Source organism: Haematobia irritans, chromosome 3 (assembly GCF_050003625.1).
Source record: "Haematobia irritans isolate KBUSLIRL chromosome 3, ASM5000362v1, whole genome shotgun sequence".
NCBI classification, from domain to species: domain Eukaryota; kingdom Metazoa; phylum Arthropoda; class Insecta; order Diptera; family Muscidae; genus Haematobia; species Haematobia irritans.
This window is the reverse complement of record NC_134399.1, coordinates 200,436,992-200,455,894: the sequence shown is the minus strand read 5'-3', so window position 1 is coordinate 200,455,894 and position 18,903 is coordinate 200,436,992. Positions and strand designations below refer to the sequence as shown.

The 18,903-nt window shown below is 34.1% G+C and overlaps 1 protein-coding gene across 1 annotated transcript in view; it reads left to right on the top strand.

Annotated features, from left to right (window-relative positions):
- Positions 1–18,903, top strand: part of nAChRalpha7 (nicotinic Acetylcholine Receptor alpha7) — a 961,296-nt gene that overhangs the window by 239,994 nt on the left and 702,399 nt on the right. The window lies entirely within an intron of this gene.

The window sequence follows — 18,903 nt, the reverse complement described above, 5'->3', positions numbered from 1 at the left end:
AAAAGCGAAAGCCTAACTGAATATTTTTCCTGAATTTTATACTAATTGAACTTGAAAAAGAAATGTAATTTGATTTTTTAAATAAACGATTTCACCGATTTAAACGCGTTTTACCTTGACCAAATTTTGACCGTATCACCCTTTAGTTTTACCATTAAGACCGTCTCGCCTGTAATTCAATCAGTGAGCCCTCTAGTCATTATCATTAAGACTCATACCACTGATGATCTGCCGTTCCATCACTGTGACTTTCAGTTAACCACTGAAAATACAACCATTGAGATCTTGCGGATTGTAGTCCAAGCACTCATAGCCTAGATTAGGTTAGGTTAGGTAGCAGACCGATGTATCAGGCTCACTTAGACTATTCAGTCCATTGTGATACCACATTGGTGAACTTCTCACTTATCACTGAGTGCTGCCCGATTCCATGTTAAGCTCAATGACAAGGGACCTACTTTTTATAGTAGAGATCGAAAGGCGTTCAAGAGGATTTTCAGCTAGGAAACTGAGATACTTAAGTGTGATATATAATTATCTGCAGTTCAAGCACTCAGACCCTGAAACATGCAGCTGGAACATTGAATCTTTCGGGCTTGACATCTTATCACTGAGCTCTTTGGATCTGGAGTTTAAACATTAACACTCTTGTGTCAGTACTTCTGTCAGGATCAGGATAGGATTCTTGGTTCAGTTGTTGACCCATAGAATCTATCTGGTTTGCAGTTCAATTTCTGAGTCCCTATGATATTTAGTAAAATCACTGTGACCTTCAATTTTCTAGTTACACAAAACGGTCCAATCATTGCGACCTTCTGGGCTGTTGTCTGCAACCATTTAAATCCTAATATCCTTGGTCGAATCACCAGCTTTTAATGGTTCAGTTCTTTAATCATGAAGACACTTGGGCCAGTAGCTCAACGACTGAGGCCGTTTGGTTCGCAAATCAACCTCTGAAATTTTCATGTCCACAACTCGGTCACAGAAACTTTAAGGAATGTACTTGGGAGCCACTACGCTGCAATGGTTAGAATGCCCACCGTTTATAACAAGGGTCATGGGTTAAAGCCCAGTTTCAACCGTATAATTTTTCAACAAAACGTTTTTCAGTCCCTCTCAGTAAAATTTCTATAAAAGTGGTTCCACTATAATGTGATGCGTCGTTCGGACTCGGCTATACGAATGAGGTTCCTTCTGAGATAGCTAGACATAGAATCGGGCAGCTCTCATTGATAATAGAGATGTTCACCACTTGTGGTTAAATATCGGGCTTCCTCTATAGCTAACCAAACCTTGGTTGATTACTGAGACCTTTGATTCTGTATCTCATCCACTCACACCCTCCGGTCTGCAATTTATTCACTGAGACCCTGGGATATGTAGTTGAATTACTGCGATTTCTAGACCTAAAGTCACAAATGGTCTTCAGTTCCATCGCAGTGACTTTCTGTTAACCACTGGAAACACAATCATTGAAGGTTAAATCACTGAAACATTCAGACTTCACACCTAACAGGTTGGCTGATAAGTCCCCGGTCTGACACATAGATGGCGTCGCTAGTATTAAATGCATATTATTTTTATATAGTACCAACCTTGATTCGTTTCAAAATTTGACGTCTGTAAGTCAATTAGTTTGTGAGATAGAGCGTCTTTTGTGAAGTAAACTTTTGTTATTGTGAAAAAAATGGAAAAAAAGGAATTTCGTGTTTTGATAAAATACTGTGTTCTGAAGGAGAAAAATACGGTGGAAGCAAAAACTTGGCTTGATAAAGAGTTTCCGGACTCTGCCCCAGGGAAATCAACAATAATTGATTGATATGCAAAATTCAAGCGTGGTGAAATGAGCACGGAGGACGGTGAACGCAGTGGACGCCCGAAAAGGTGTTTACCGACGAAAACATCAAAAAAAATCCACAAATAGATTTTGAATGACCATAAAATGAAGTTGATCGAGATAGCAGAGGCCTTAGAAATATCAAAGGAACATGTTGGTCATATCATTCATCAATATTTGGATATGCGGAAGCTCTGTGCCAAATGGGTGCCGCGCGATCTCATATTTGACCAAAAAAAAAAAAACAACGTGTTGATGATTCTGAGCGGTGTTTGCAGCTGTTAACTCGTAATACACACGAGTTTTTCCGTCGATATGTGACAAGAGATGAAACATGGTTCCATCACTACACTCCTGAGTCCAATCGACAGTCGGCTGAGTGGACAGCGACCGGTGAACCGTCTCCGAAGCGTGGAAAGACTCTAAAGTCTGCTGGCAAAGTAATGGCCTCTGTTTTTTGGGATGCGCATGGAATAATTTTTATCGATTATCTTGAGAAGGGAACCATCAACAGTGACTATTATATGGCGTTATTGGAGCGTTTGACGTTCGAAATCGCGGCAAAACGGCCCCATATGAAGAAGAAAAAAAGTGTTGTTCCACCAAGACAACGCACCGTGCCACAAGTCATTGAGAACGATGGCAAAAATTCATGAATTGGGCTTCGAAATACTTCCCCACCCACCGTATTCTCCAGATCTGGCCCCCAGCGACTTTTTCTTATTCTCAGACCTCTAAAGGATGCTCGCAGGGAAAAAATTTGGCTGCAATGAAGAGGTGATCGCCGAAACTGAGGCCTATTTTGAGGCAAAACCGAAGGAGTTTTACCAAAATGGTATCAAAAATTGGAAGGTCGTTATAATCGTTATATCGCTCTTGAAGGGAATAATAAAAATAAATAAAAACGAATTTTGAAAAAAAATGTGTTTTTCTTTGTTAGACCGGGGACTTATCAGCCAACCTGTTAATCCAGTTTAAATATTAAGACTCTTGTGTCAGTAGCTCTACCATAGTGACCCCAGGGTCTCAGTCACTAAGAGAGCTGTGAGGGTTTACAATTTGGACAATGAGACTTTCCCTATGGTATTTAGTTATATCACTGCGACCTCCGATTCTCTGGTTACAGAAAACAAACCGATCATTGAGACTTTCGGGTCTGTTGTTCAACCATTGTTCGCAAATCAATCACTGAGATTTTCAGGTCAGCATCTCAGTAACTCAAACTTTACGGTCTGTAGTTTAGAGCCACCGGGGTGCAATGGCTAGAATTCCAGTCTGGCATAAGAAGGGTCATGTTTTTAACCCGAAATATGACCGGTCACCAAAACGTTTTCCAGCGGTCGATTATCCCCTCCTAGTAATGCTGATTACATTTCTGACTACTTTAAAGATTCTCTAAGTGGATTCCCCGTAATGTGAAACGCCGTCGAGATTCGCCTATAAAAAGGAGGGGTCCTTTCATTGAGCTTAACATTACGTCGGACAGAGCTCAGTGATAAGAGAGAAGAATGGACCGAATAATCTAAGTGACACAGAAATAACTGCCACCACTAAACTCACCCTAACCTATCCTAAGGCCTGCAGTCAAATCATTGGGCCCTTCGATCCAGGCCTTCAGTCGCTCAGATCTTCCGAATTGCTTTTCAATGACTCACACCTCGGATCTTCAGTCGAATTGCTGAAACCTTCTGATGTTTAATCACTCAGATCTTTGGGATTATTGGTGATAATGTAAGTTTTTAGTATCTTTGGGGCCGACAAAGCCATCATCAAACGCTGCATGAAAGTGGCTCTGCTGGATTTTTGCTAATCCCGATGAAGCTCAGTGCCATCCAAATAGCCCTTGGCGTAAAAGTCCAACGGACCGACATCCGGAGATTTTGGTGGCTATTAGGCAGTAGAAACGAGAAACTTCCCTTTTATGCCATTCTTCTAAACTCACCCTAACCTATGCTAAGGCCTGCAGTTAAATCATTGGGCGCTTCGATCCAGGCCTTAAGTCGCTCAGATCTTCCGGATTGCTTTTCAATGACTCACACCTCGGACCTTCAGTCGAATTGCTGAAACCTTCTGATGTTTAATCACTCAGATCTTTGGTTCATGAAGACCTTTGGAACTGTTTAATCACTGAGATCTTAGGGTCTGCAATCGAATCACTGACATCTACCATTGATTGGGAGCATGTAGGCGACTGAGTTTATCTCAGTTGACAAAAAATCCGTTTTACCAAAACTCTAGATAATGAAGTTCCAACTGTAAACCCGTTTGGAATAAGGAGTCGGATATGGTCTATATAAGCGATTGATTTTATTTAACCTCTTTGGATCAATTGGCCAAAATTACACGTCTTCAACTACAGCTGGGGATCCTCTTTATTTTACATATTTTTTGGACATTTTTCCCCAAGTACTTCTACCAAAATTTTGCAAACCACCCTGCTCTTTCATTCTGCCATTTGCAATAAAAGTTAATATCAACCTTAAATGATATTTCACAGTAGTGGAAAAAGTATGGTCATCGGATATGTCTGATGTGTGGTATATTAAGTTTATGTGATGTGGTATTCAATGCTGGCAAAAAATATCATCAGGATACAATTTAAGGTTGTTGATTGTTGTTAAATGCTGAAACATTTTAGCTATAACTCTATAGAATTGGTGAGGTTGCCATATCATTATACCCTGCGCCACACTGTGGGACAGGGTATAATGTTTGTAATATGTTTGTAACACCCAGAAGGAGACGAGGTGGACACATGGTGTCTTTGGCAATAATGCTCGGGGTGGGTCCCTGAGTCGATATAACCATGTCCGTCTGTCCGTCCGTCCGTCCGTCTGTCTGTGAACACATTTTTGTGATCAAAGTCTAGGTCGCAATTTAACTCCAATCGCCTTCAAATTTGGCACATGTTCCTAATTTGGGTCAGAATAGAACTCTATTGATTTTGGAAGAAATCGGTTCAGATTTAGATATAGCTCTCATATATATCTTTCGCCCGATATGGACTTATATGGACCCAGCAGCCAGAGTTTTTTACCGATTTGCTTGAAATTTTGTACAAACATAACACTTAGTCGTATAGCCAAGTGTGCAAAATTTGATTGAAATCGGTTCAGATTTAGATATAGCTCTCATATATATCTTTCGCCCGATATGGACTTATATGGCCCCAGAAGCCAGATTTTTGGCCGAATTTGGTTGAAATTTTGCACTAGGAGTACAATTAGTAGTATAGTCAAGCTTGCAAAATTTGATTGAAATCGGTTCAGATTTAGATATAGCTCCCATATATATCTTTCGCCCGATATAGACTAATATGGTCCTAAAAGCCACAGCTTTGGCCCAATTTGGTTGAAATTTTGCACAGGGAGTAGATTTAGCATTGTAGCTATGTGTGCCAAATTTGGTTGAAATCGATTCAGATTTAGGTATAGCTCCCATCAGATTTAGATATAGCACCCATATATATGTTTTTCTGATTTCAACAAAAATGGTCAAGATACCAACATTTTCCTTGTAAAATCGCCACTGCTTAGTCGAAAAGTTGTAAAAATGACTCTAATTTTCCTAAACTTCTAATACATATATATCGAGCGATAAATCATAAATAAACTTTTGCGAAGTTTCCTTAAAATTGCTTCAGATTTAAATGTTTCCCATATTTTTTACTAACATTGCGTTTCACCCTAGTGCATTAGCCGACTTAAATTTTGAGTCTATAGAATTTAGAGAAGTCTATCAAATTCTATCCAGATCGAGAGATATTAAAATGTATGTATTTGGGACAAACCTTTATACATAGCCCCAACACATTTGACGGATGTGATATGGAATCGAAAATTTAGATCTACAAAGTGGTGCAGGGTATAATATAGTCGGCCCCGCTCGACTTTAGACTTTACTTACTTGTTTTAACTAACATTGTGTTCCACCCTAGTGCATTAGCCGACTTAAATTTTAAATCTTTATATTTTGTAAAAGTCAAACAAGTTTTGTACAGATCGAGTCAGATTAAAAGTTATGTATTTGGGACAAACCTTTGTATAGAGCACCCAACACATTTGACGGATGGGATATGATATCGAAAATGTGGATCTACAAAGTGGGGCAGGGTATAATATAATCGGCTCCGCCCGACTTTAGACTTTCCTTACTTGTTTTTAGAATATATTCATGTTCATGTTTTGGTAACTACTGTTTCCTTTGGTTGGTCCCAACCGCAAAGATACAAAACCACAAAACAGTTATACGCATATATCTTTCCTTCCTTCCTTCCATGATTCATCCTTTCCATCATACTTCATTCCCTACTCACATTACCCCCTATAGTTCGGTCGCCCGCTCTCTATCACACAATGGATATATTGTCCAACTCTGTCATTCAATGGTTGGTGGTCATTGCATTTTCATCTATCCCTATGGTATAACACAAACATGTATCCCAGCCATGTTTAGGAAATTTGTGTTCACTTGTTTGTATTATTCCTTGTAATTATCCATCTGGCCCATGTATGTGAAAATATTTTCATATGGAGTAACATTGAATGTGTGATGTATGTGTGTATGTTAATGTTGTGACATGTTGCTTTGTGATTATCAGTCTTGCAATTATAAACGAAAAGTCTTTTCCAAGAGAATATTGTGAACTTGGCAAGGAGCCTATGTTAAATTAGGACCTGGTCACGTGAGATTTATTTTATATATATTGGTGAAATGAAAATTTAGTCGTAATTTCTTACTACATAGTAAAGAGAGAGAGAGAGAGAGAGAGAGAGAGAGTGGAGCAAGTGCCAGTGTTGGAAACTGTTATCATATCAACCAACCATCTGTCGAAATTAATTACCTTAAACTTTTTTATTAATTTGTTCGCTCGATTTTGCATTCTGCGAAAATGAGAATCGGAGAAACATGGTGTTTTCATTAAACTCCCAGTAAGGGAGCTATGAATGGAATCCTCTCTCTTATACTACGTTCGCACTAGACACGAAATCTCGCTATTTATAATCAAAATCTCTTTACAAATCTCAAGTGTTCGGACTAGCAAAATAACGAGATTTCGTAGATTTGAGGATTTAACAGCTGTTTGTAAATATATCAATACAAACACAAACCCGTATATGTACACGCACACACACATTCATCTACAAGGAAAATTGGGGCAGGGTTGCAAAAAGCGTATTTTTAGTATTAAAACTACGGTTGTACAAGGCAGTATAAGGGATTTTGAAAGAGATTTTTTTGAAATCCTCTACGAGCCAGCTGATATTTGCCTATTGCAAATCTACTGAGATCTAAGAGGATTTCGACCAAAATCCTCGTTTACGAGGATTTCGTTTCTAGTGCGAACGTAGTATTACGCTTTGGGAACTTTGGGATTATTGGTGATAATGTAAGTTTTTAGTATCTTTGGGAACGACAAAGCCATCAAGTGGTTCTGCTGGATTTTTGCTAATCCCGTTGAAGCTCAGTGCCATCCTTAATCTCCAAATAGCCCCTGGTGCAAAAGACCATCATAGCGACATCTGGAGATTTTGGTGGCTATTAGGCGGTAGAAACGAGAAACTTCCTTTTTATGCCATTCTTGGTTGATGAGTGCTGAGGCCTGTTCGAATGTCCGCGTTCTGTGATCGAAATGTTTGTCAACCCAAGACTTCAGTCTTTACGATATTTTCCTTATAATATTCAGAATTTATTTTGACCCAACGGTCGTTGAATACGACCGACAATACGCCGTTATGGTGGCCTACGCCATTACCATCACCGGAGCCACCATGGTGCAATGCTTAGCCTGCCCGCTTTGCATACACGAGGTCGTGGGTTCGATTCCTGCTTCGACCGAACACCAAAAGTTTTTCAGCGGTGGATTATCCCACCTCAGTAATGCTGGTGACATTTCTGAGGTTTTCAAAGTTTCTCTAAGTTGTTTCACTGCAATGTGGAACGCCGTTCGGACTCGGCTATAAAAAGGAGGTCCCTTGTCATTGAGCTTAACATGGAATCGGGCAGCACTCAGTGATAAGAGAGAAGTTCACCAATGTGGTATCACAATGGACTGAATAGTCTAAGTGAGCCTGATGCATCGGGCTGTCACCTAACCTACAACATTACCATCGACGGTGCTTGAGTTCTGATGGCCAATCGACCTTAGTCCAGCTGACCTCATTGGCAATTAAATTCAATAATTTATTTTTGTTCGCAGACTACTCAATTTGGTATGGCTCAAAAAATTTGCTCGCGTTGGGTTCGTGCCGATTGGTCGAAATAAATGCTCCATAATACGAATACTTCAAAGTAAACAAGTATATACGGCCGTAAGTTCGGCCAGGCCGAAGCTTATGTACCTTCCACCATGGATTGCGTAGAAACTTCTACTGAAGACTGTCATCCACAATCGAATTACTTGGATTACGGTAACACTTGCCGATGGCAAAGTATCTTAAAAATTCCTAACACCGTAATATATACACATAGTCCATACATGGTATATATTAAACTAAAAAAAGGCCGATTAAATACGTATATAATTAAGTTTAAAGTTTCTATAGAAATCAAATTTTGACCAAATAAAATTTTGACAACATTTTCTATAAAAGTAAAATTTGGAAAAAAATTTCTATAGAAATAAAATTTGGAAAAAATTTTCTATAGAAATAAAATTTTGACAAAATTTTCTATAGAAAAAAAATTTTGACAAAATTTTCTATAGAAATAATATTTTGACAATGTTTTCTATAAAAATAAAATGTTGGTAGATTATTTTTGGCTCGAGTGGCAACCATGATTATGAACCGATATGGACCAATTTTTGTGTGATTGGGGATCGGCTATATATAACTATAGACTGATATGGACCAATTATGGCATGGTTATAAGGGGCCTTATACTAACACCACGTTGCAAATTTCAAACCGGATCGGATGAATTTTGCTCCTCCAAGAGGCTCCGGAGATCAAATATGGGGAACGGTTTATATGGGGGATATATATAGTTATGGACCGATATGGACCAATTCTTGCGTGTTTGTTAGAGACCACATTCTAACACCATGTTCCAAATTTCAACCGGATCGGATGAATTTAGCTCCTCCAAGAGGCTGCGGAGGACAAATCTGGAGATCGATTTATATGGGGGCTATATATAATTATGGACCGATATGGACCAATTCTTGCATGGTTGTTAGAGACCATATACTAACACCACGTACCAAATTTCAACCGGATCGGATGAATTTTGCTCCTCTAAGAGGCTCTGGAGTTCAAATCTGGAGATCGGTTTATATGGGGGCTATATATAATTATGGACCGATATGGACCAATTTTTGCATGGTTGTTAGATATAATATACTAGCACCACGTACCAAAATTCAATCGTATCGGATGACTTTTGCTCCTCTAAGAGGCTCCGGAGGTCAAATCTGGGGATCGGTTTATATGGGGGCTAAATATTATTATGGACCGATGTGCACCAGTTTTCGCATGGTCATTAGAGAACATATACCAACACCAAAATTTCAGCCGGATCGGATGAAATTTGGTTCTCTTAGAGGCTCCGGAGGTCAAATCTGGGGATCGGTTTATATGGGGTCTATATATAATTATGGGCCGATGTGCACCAGTTTTCGCATGGTCATTAGAGAATATATACCAACACCATGTACCAAAATTTCAGCCGGATCGGATGAAATTTGGTTCTCTTAGAGGCTCCGCAAGCCAAATCGGGGGATCGGTTTATATGGGGGCTATATGTAATTATGGACCGATATGGACCAATTTTTGCATGGTTGTTAGAGACCATATTCTAACACCATGTACCAAATTTTAGCCGGATCGGATGAAATTTGCTTCTCTTAGAGCAATCGCAAACCAAATTTGGGGTCCGTTTATAGCCCCCATATACGTAAAAGTGGACCGATATGGACCAATTTTTGCATGGTTGTTAGAGATCATATACTAACACCATGTACCAAATTGCAGCCGGATCGGATGAAATTTGTCCCTTTATATGGGGTCTATACGTAAAAGTGGACCGATTTGGCCCATTTGCAATACCATCCGACCGTGCCAAGTTTCAAGTCGATAGCTTGTTTCGTTCGGAAGTTAGCGTGATTTCAACAGACGGACGGACGGACATGCTCAGATCGACTCAGAATTTTACCACGACCCAGAATATATATACTTTATGGGGTCTTAAAGCAATATTTCGATGTGTTACAAACGGAATGACAAAGTTAATATACCCTCATCCTATGGTGGAGGGTATAAAAATGTTTTCTTAATTCCAAAAAAAAAAACTTTAAACCACAGACGCTAAATCCTCAAAATAAGTCTTAGCCTATATTTGAAGCGTTTTTATCTTAAATCGAAAGTTTCAATATTTCAATTAATTTAATTACAATTTCTTTAAATCAAAAATGTGTCTCTTTACTTTAAGGAAAATTAGCCTTACTTCAAAGACAAGCGACTTTAACGGAGGGAAGCAAATATACATAATTTTTGTCCTAAATTTAATGGAAAAAATTGTTGAAGCAAAGATTATAAACTTTATTATAAGTAAAATTTCATTATTTAAAAGAAATTTGTCTTTAATATTTTGTAAATTTCGCATCCTCAAATTTAGGTTGCATAATCTTTAATATCACGTAAATATTTTTTTCAGTGTACAATTGCGTATAGATCTTAATGGGAAATATTTTGAAAAACAATAAAATTGTAGCATACAACTTCATACAACTTTTAGTTAATTTACTTGCTTCTATGAAATCAGAATTTAAAACACTAAGTCTTGAATTCACAATATTTCAAAGAAATGAAAACATAAAATAAAATCTTAGAGAATTTTTGTATAAAAAAAGACGTTTTGATATTTTCCCTACAAATCGGTGACCCCAAGCCTTTTCCACAAGCGTTTGTAATTTTTGGAATAGAATGCCCAAATGGCAAACTAGCCAACAAAACCAAGAGCACTCACGCGAACTACGAAATTCATCCACAATGTCGCATCCTTCAACTATAAACCTACACATATCAAGATTCTGGAAGGAAAATCCAGCCGTCTGGTTTGTGCAGTTCAAAAATTACAACATATCAACGGAACGATCAAAGGTTTGATTCGAATTCAGTGTTTTGTGAATTAAACAATATTTTTCCAAATAAATAATTTTTATAATTTTTTATGATTTTTAATGCTTTCTATTGCTTGTCTGAAACGTCTGACCTCAAATATTTTAAAAAATTTCAAATTTTTCTAGAATGGATTTAGAATTTTTATCGATAAAATTTGAACAATTTGTTTAATTCTTATTCTGTTTTTAATCTATTTGAAACAAAAAAAAAATAAAATTACCCATTAAAAATATGAAAAAAAGCGAGTTATAAAAAAAAATGAATTAAAAGAACTGTGCATTTTTATGACATGAATATAGTATCAGTTGTCCGATGCGTATATCCCGAACTACGCCATCTGTGAAACTTTAACCCTAATTCAATTGTTAATATGTGCAAATAATAATATATAGTTAATTTATTTTTCAACATATTTAACTTTTGTTTCCCAGCGACAAATTCTATATAAAATAATTTACATTTTGCATAATTTTATTACTGAACTTTCAACACAACTAATGCAGATAGTTAATTAAAAGTCCAGTGAAAAAAAAACACAGTAGAAACCTACCTAGCCAACGACTACACATAATTACTTGGCGAAAAGTGGACAGAGAAGGAGAGCTAGAAAGAGAGAAATATGTCTATTACAAGAATACGAGTATATATGTAGTTCCCATATATAGTCCATTAATTCTAATGTTGGCTCCATTTCTATCTGCTAGTCACATCCTCATTACCATAGCGAAAAGATTTTAATTAAAATATAATGAATATTTTTGATTTATGATGTAGTTTTTTATATGTAGTAGTGTATGTATGTGTATGTTTAAGGAAATGGAGAATTATTTGTTTGTAGCTGTTTTGCTGGTGTTTGATTGTGATGTTTTAATGAAGATTGGTTTAAATGTAATAAATTTTAATGACCTTAAACAGGAAAAAAACATTTACTTTAGGAGTGTGTGAGTTATACACTCACGCCTATATAGACTACAGGATTTATGGGGAAGTCTTTTCCAAGCGAGAAGAAGTAACATATACATCATGATTATTATCAGTCTTTCTGATACTTAGAAACAAAGTTATTTACTTGAAATCTACAATGAACGAAGAGATAAATGCATTGTTAGAACTCTATAGAAAATGTTGTCAAAAATTTTCTATTCAGAGTCAAAATAAAATTTTGACAATATTTTCTATGAAAATAAAATTTTGACAAAATGTTCTAGAAAAATAAAATGTTGACAAAATTTTCAAAAGAAATAAAATGTTGATAAAATCTTCTATAGAAATAAAATTTTGATTAAGTCTTCTATAGAAACAGAATTTTGATAAAATTTTCTATGGAATTAAATTTAAAAAAAAATTTATATGGAAATGACATTTTGACAAAATTTTCTATAGAAATTAAATTTTGACAATATTTTCTATAGAAATAAAATTTTGATAAAATTTTCTATAGAAATAAAATTTTGATAACACTTTTTATAGAAAAAAAAATTTTGACAAAATTTTCTATAAAAATAAAATTTTGACAAAATTTTCTATAAAAATAAAATGTTGACAAAATTTTCAAAAGAAATAAAAAGTTGATAAAATCTTCTATAGAAATAAAATTTTGATTAAGTCTTCTATAGAAACAGAATTTTGATAAAATTTTCTATAGAATTAAATTTAAAAAAAAATCTATGGAAATGACATTTTGACAAAATTTTCTATAGAAATAAAATTTTGACAATATTATCTATAGAAATAAAATTTTGATAAAATTTTCTATAAAAATAAAATTTGATAAAATTTTCTATAGAAATAAAATTTTGATAACACTTTTTATAGAAAAAAAATTTTGACAAAATTTTCTATAAAAATAAAATTTTGACAAAATTTTCTATAAAAATAAAATGTTGACAAAATTTTCAAAAGAAATAAAATTTTGATAAAATTTTCAAAAGAAATAAAATTTTGATAAAATTTTCTATAGAAACAAAATGTTGAAAAAATTTCTGTAGCAATAAAATGTTTACAAAATTTTCTATAAAAATAAAATTTTGAAAAAAACTTTCTATAGAAATAAACTTTTTATAAAGTTTCCTATAAAAATACAATTTTTACAAAATTTTTGCTTAGAAATAAACTTTTGACAAATTTTTCTTAAGAAATAAGATTTTGACAAAATTTTCTATTGAAATAAAGTTTTGACAAAACTTTCTATAGAAATAAAGTTTTTGGACAAAATTTTCTATAGAAATAAAATTTTGAGAAAATTTTCTATAGAAATAAAATTTTGAGAAAATTTTCTATAGAAATAAAATTTTGAGTAAATTTTCTATAGAAATAAAATTTTGATAATACTTTTTATAGAAATAAAATTTTGACAAAATTTTCTATAAAAATAAAATGTTGACAAAATTTTCACAAGAAATAAAATTTTGATAATACTTTTTATAGAAATAAAATTTTTACAAAATTTTCTATAGAAACATAATGTTGAAAAAATTTCTATAGCAATAAAATTTTTACAAAATTTTCTATAAAAATAAAATTTTGAAAAAACTTTCTATAGAAATAAACTTTTTATAAAGTTTCTTATAAAAATACAATTTTTACAAAATTTTTTTTAGCAATAAACTTTTGACAAATTTTTCTATTGAAATAAGATTTTGACAAAATTTTCTATTGAAATAGAGTTTTGACAAAATTTTCTATTGAAATAAAGTTTTGACAAAACTTTCTATAGAAATAAAATTTTGAGTAAATTTTCTATAGAAATAAAATTTTGAGAAAATTTTCTTTAGAAATAAAATTTTTGATAAAATTTTCTATAGAAATAAAATGTTTGACAAAATTTTCTATAGAAATAAAATTTTGAGAAAATTTTTTAAAAATATTTTTGAGTGTTGTTGACCTATATTAAGTTTATTCTGATTATTAATTTTGTGCGGCTTGAGGTCATAGAAACAATCGATTATTGATTTGTTTTAATATTTATTTCCAATATTTCGGTTAGTGTCACTAACCATATTCTGGGATTTTGTATCTACATAAAATACAAAAATTAAATTACTTTTAATGTTCACAACTCACAATATTATTTTAGATATAATATATTGAAAATAACTAACTTGAGTTCGTGTGATGCTGTTCGTTCTGCAGGTCACCGTACACTAAGCTTCGTTTGTGTCGATGCTTGTTTATAATGTGTCGATACATTCTCGCGCATTCTTCCGTGTCTTTTTTGAAATTCATTCTCTTGTCAGGAGAGAGATCTATTATATTAAGCATCTCAAGAGTGTATCTACGCCTATGATTATTCTCTTGAGCAAGTATCTCGACGTCTGTGAAGTTGGGCTTGTGTCCTGTTGTTGCACAGTGAGCTGCAAGTGCTGTTTTTTGCTCTACTGATTTGTCTACAGCTTTAAGGTCTGATTTATGCGACGAAAGTCTTGTCTTAAGTTTGGTCAATGTAGTGCCAACATATGCCATTGGGTATATGTTGGACTTGTCTCCATTACATTTAATTTTGTACACCATATTACTCCTGTCCTCGTTCTTTATTTTTGACTTTGTGTTGCTGAATAATTCCTTTACTGTTCTCGATGTGCGTGAAGCAATTTGAATCTTGTCCTTGTTATATACGTCCGATTTGAAAAAAAACGCTCTGAGAATCCTTCAACGTAAGTCATGGGTTTGTATGACTTATCCTTTTTATGTTCCGGCTCTTCAATAGTCTTAGTTTTAATGTTTTCGTCAAGTGTTTTATTTTTAACGCGATTTATTAGTCTGCTTATTATTATATTTGGAAAATCGTTTGTTGTCAATATTTGTCTTATCTTTATTTCATTCTCCTTGTGGAATTCTGCATCACTTGACTGTGTAATGAGTTTAATGCGTCAAGAGTACTCTCCACGTCGGTTTTCTTTACTATCGCAAATATGTCGTCCTCATATTTTTTTATAATTCGAGGTTTCGGTATCTTGCTTAAGGACACGTCTAATAGCTCTTCCATGATGATGTCAGCAATTATTGGAGATAAATATTAAAACAAATCAATAATCGATTGTTTCTATGACCTCAAGCCGAACAAAATTAATAATCAGAATAAAATTTTAAAGAAATAAAATTTTCTATAGAAATAACATTTTGACAAAATTTTCTATAGAAATAAAAATTTGACTAAATTTTCTATAGAAATAAAATGTTGACTAGTACCCTGTTTCTGTATGTCGGAAGAAAACCCAGTCGACTCTAAAGCAGTCACTCGAATTCAAATCAATTTGGGTTTCTCTACTTTTTAAAGTTCATATCGTTTGTATGAGAGTACATTGATTATCAAAAATGAGTATTTTCAAGTTTTTTGGCTAAGAATTGACTGAAATTTCAAAATTGTTTCTACTCTTTTCTTGACACTTATTGAATATGTTCCTTTGCTACTCGACAACAAAATATGAAGTGACTTGCCTGTCGACATAGAGAAATCCAAATAATTTTTTTTTTTATTATTTGAAGTACTCTCGTTCGACATACCGAAACAGGGTATTAATTTTCTATAGAAATAAAATTGTGACAAAATTTTCTATAGAAATGAAATTTTAACTAAATGTTGTAAAGAAATAAATAATAATATAAATAAATAAATAAAATTTTGAGAAACTGTTCTATGGAAAAAAAATTTTGACAAAATTCTCTATAGAAATAAAATTCTGACTAAATTTTCGATAGAAATTAAATTTCGACAAAATTTTCTATAGAATTAAAAATTTAACAAAATTTTCTATAGAAATACAATTTTGGCAAAATTCTCTATAAAAATACATTTTGACAAAATTTTCTATAGAAATAAAAATTTAGATAAATTTTGTATAGAAATAAAATTTTAACAAAATTTGGTATAGAAATAATATTTTGAGAAATTTTTCTATAGAAATAAAATTTAAACAAGTATATACGGCCGTAAGTTTGGCCAGGCCGGCATCCAAAATCGAATTACTTGGGTTGCGGTAACACTTGCCTATGTCAAGGTATCTTAAAATTTGTTAACACCGTCTTTTCAATTGTAAGTTAGTCCATACGGGGTATATATTAAACAAAAACAAGTATATACGGCCGTAAGTTCGGCCAGGCCGAATCTTATGTACCCTCCACCATGGATTGCGTAGGACCTTCTACTAAAGGCTGTCATCCACAATCGAATTACTTGGGTTGCGATAACACTTGCCGATGGCAAGGTATCGTAAAACTTTTTAACACTGTCTTCTAAATTGTAAGTTAGTCCGTAAGGGGTATATATTAAACAAAAACCAGTAAGGAAAGTCTAAAGTCGGGCGGGGCCGACTATATTATACCCTGCACCACTTTGTAGATCTAAATTTTCAATACCATATCACATCCGTCAAATGTGTTGGGGGCTATATATAAAGGTTTGTCCCAAATACATACATTTAAATATCACTCGATCTGGAAGAATTTGATAGACTTCTACAAAATCTATAGACTCAAAATTTAAGTCGGCTAATGCACTAGGGTAGAACACAATGTTAGTAAAAAAATATGGGAAACGTTTAAATCTGAAGCAATTTTAAGGAAACTTCGAAAAAGTTTATTTATGATTTATCGCTCGATATATATGTATTAGAAGTTTAGGAAAATTAGAGTCATTTTTACAACTTTTCGACTAAGCAGTGGCGATTTTACAAGGAAAATGTTGGTATTTTGACCATTTTTGTCGAAATCAGAAAAACATATATATGGGAGCTATATCTAAATCTGAATCGATTTCAACCTAATTTGGCACGCATAGCAACAATGCTAATTCTACTCCCTGTGCAAAATTTCAACTAAATCGGAGCAAAAAATTACCCTCTGTGGTCATATGAGTGTAAATCGGGCGAAAGCTATATATGGGAGATATATCTAAATCTGAACCGATTTCAACCAAATATGGCACGCATAGCTACAATGCTAATTCTACTCTCTGTGCAAAATTTCAATTAAATCGGAGTAAAAGATTGGCCACTGTGGTCATATGAGTGTAAATCGGGCGAAAGCTATATATGGGAGCTATATCTAAATATGAACCGATTTCAACCAAATTTGGCACACGTAGCTACAATGCTAATTCTACTCCCTGTGCAAAATTTCAATTAAATCGGGGTAAAATATTGGCCTCTGTGGTCATATGAGTGTAAATCGGGCGAAAGCTATATATGGGAGCTATATCTAAATCTGAACCGATTTCAACCAAATTTGGCACGCTTTGCTACAATGCTAATTCTACTCCCTGTGCAAAATTTCAATTAAATTGGCCTCTGTGGTCATTTGAGTGTAAATCGGGCGAAAGCTATATATGGGAGCTATATCTAAATCTGAACCGATTTCAACCAAATTTGACACGCATAGCTATAATGCTAATTCTACTCCCTGTGCAAAATTTCAACTAAATCGGAGCAAAAAATTGGCCTCTGTGGTCATTTGAGTGTAAATCGGGCGAAAGCTATATATGGGAGCTATATCTAAATCTGAACCGATTTCAACCAAATTTGACACGCATAGCTATAATGCTAAGTTTACTCCCTGTGCAAAATTTCAACTACATCGGAGCAAAAAATTGGCCTCTGTGGGCAAATGAGTGTAAATCGGGCGAAAGCTATATATGGGAGCTATATCTAAATCTGAACCGATTTGGCTGATATTTTGGAAGTTTTTCGAGACTCATAAAATATTCGGATGTACGGAATTTGAGGAAGATCGGTTGATATACACGCCAATTATGACCAGATCGGTGAAAAATATATATGGCAGCTATATCTAAATCTGAACCGATTTTTTCCAAAATCAATAGGGATCGTCTTTGAGCCGAAGCAGGACCCTATACCAAATTTTAGGACAATCGGACTAAAACTGCGAGCTGTACTTTGCACACAAAAATACATCAACAGACAGACAGACAGACAGACGGACAGACAGACGGACAGACAGACAGACGGACATCGCTAAATCGACTCAGAATTTAATTCTAAGCCGATCCGATCCTATGATTACTCCTTCTTGGCGTTACATACAAATGCACAAACTTATTATACCCTGTACCACAGTAGTGGTGAAAGGTAAAAAAAAAAGGACGATTAAATACGTATATAATTCAGTTTGACAAAATTTTCTATAGAAATAAAATTTTGACAAAATTTTCTACAGAAATAAAAACTTGACAAAATTTTCTATAGAAATAAAATGTTGACAAAATTTTCTATGGAAGTAATATGTTGACAAAGTTTTCTATAGCAATAAAATTTTGACAAAATTTTCTATAGAAATAAAATGTTGACAAAATTTTCTATAGAAATAAAATGTTGACAAAATGTTCTATAGAAATAAAATGTTGACAAAATTGTCTATAGAAATAAAATGTTGACAAAATTTTCTACAGAAATAAATTTTTTACAAAATTTTCTATAGAAATAAAATTTTGACAAAATTTTCTATGGAAATAAAATGTTGACAAACATTGCTATAGAAATAAACTTTTTACAAAACTTTCTATAGAAATGAAATTTTGACAAAACTTTCTATAGTAATAAAATTTGACAATTTTTACATGGCTGTTAGAGGCCATATACTAACGAAATGTACCAAATTTCAACCGCATCGGATGACTTTTGCTCCTCCAAGAGGCTCCGGAGGTCAAATCTGGGTATCGGTTTATTTGGGAGCTATATATAATTATGGACCGATATGGACCAATTTTTGCATGGTTGTTAGAGACCATATACTAACATCAGGTACCCAATTTCAAACGGATCGGATGAATTTTGCCCCTCCAAGAGGCTCCGGAGGTCAAATCTGGGGATCGGTTTATATGGGAGCTATATATAATTATGGACCGATATGGACCAGTTTTTGCACGGTTGTTAGAGACCATATACTAACACCACGTACCAAATTTCAATCGGGTAGGATGAAGTTTGCTCC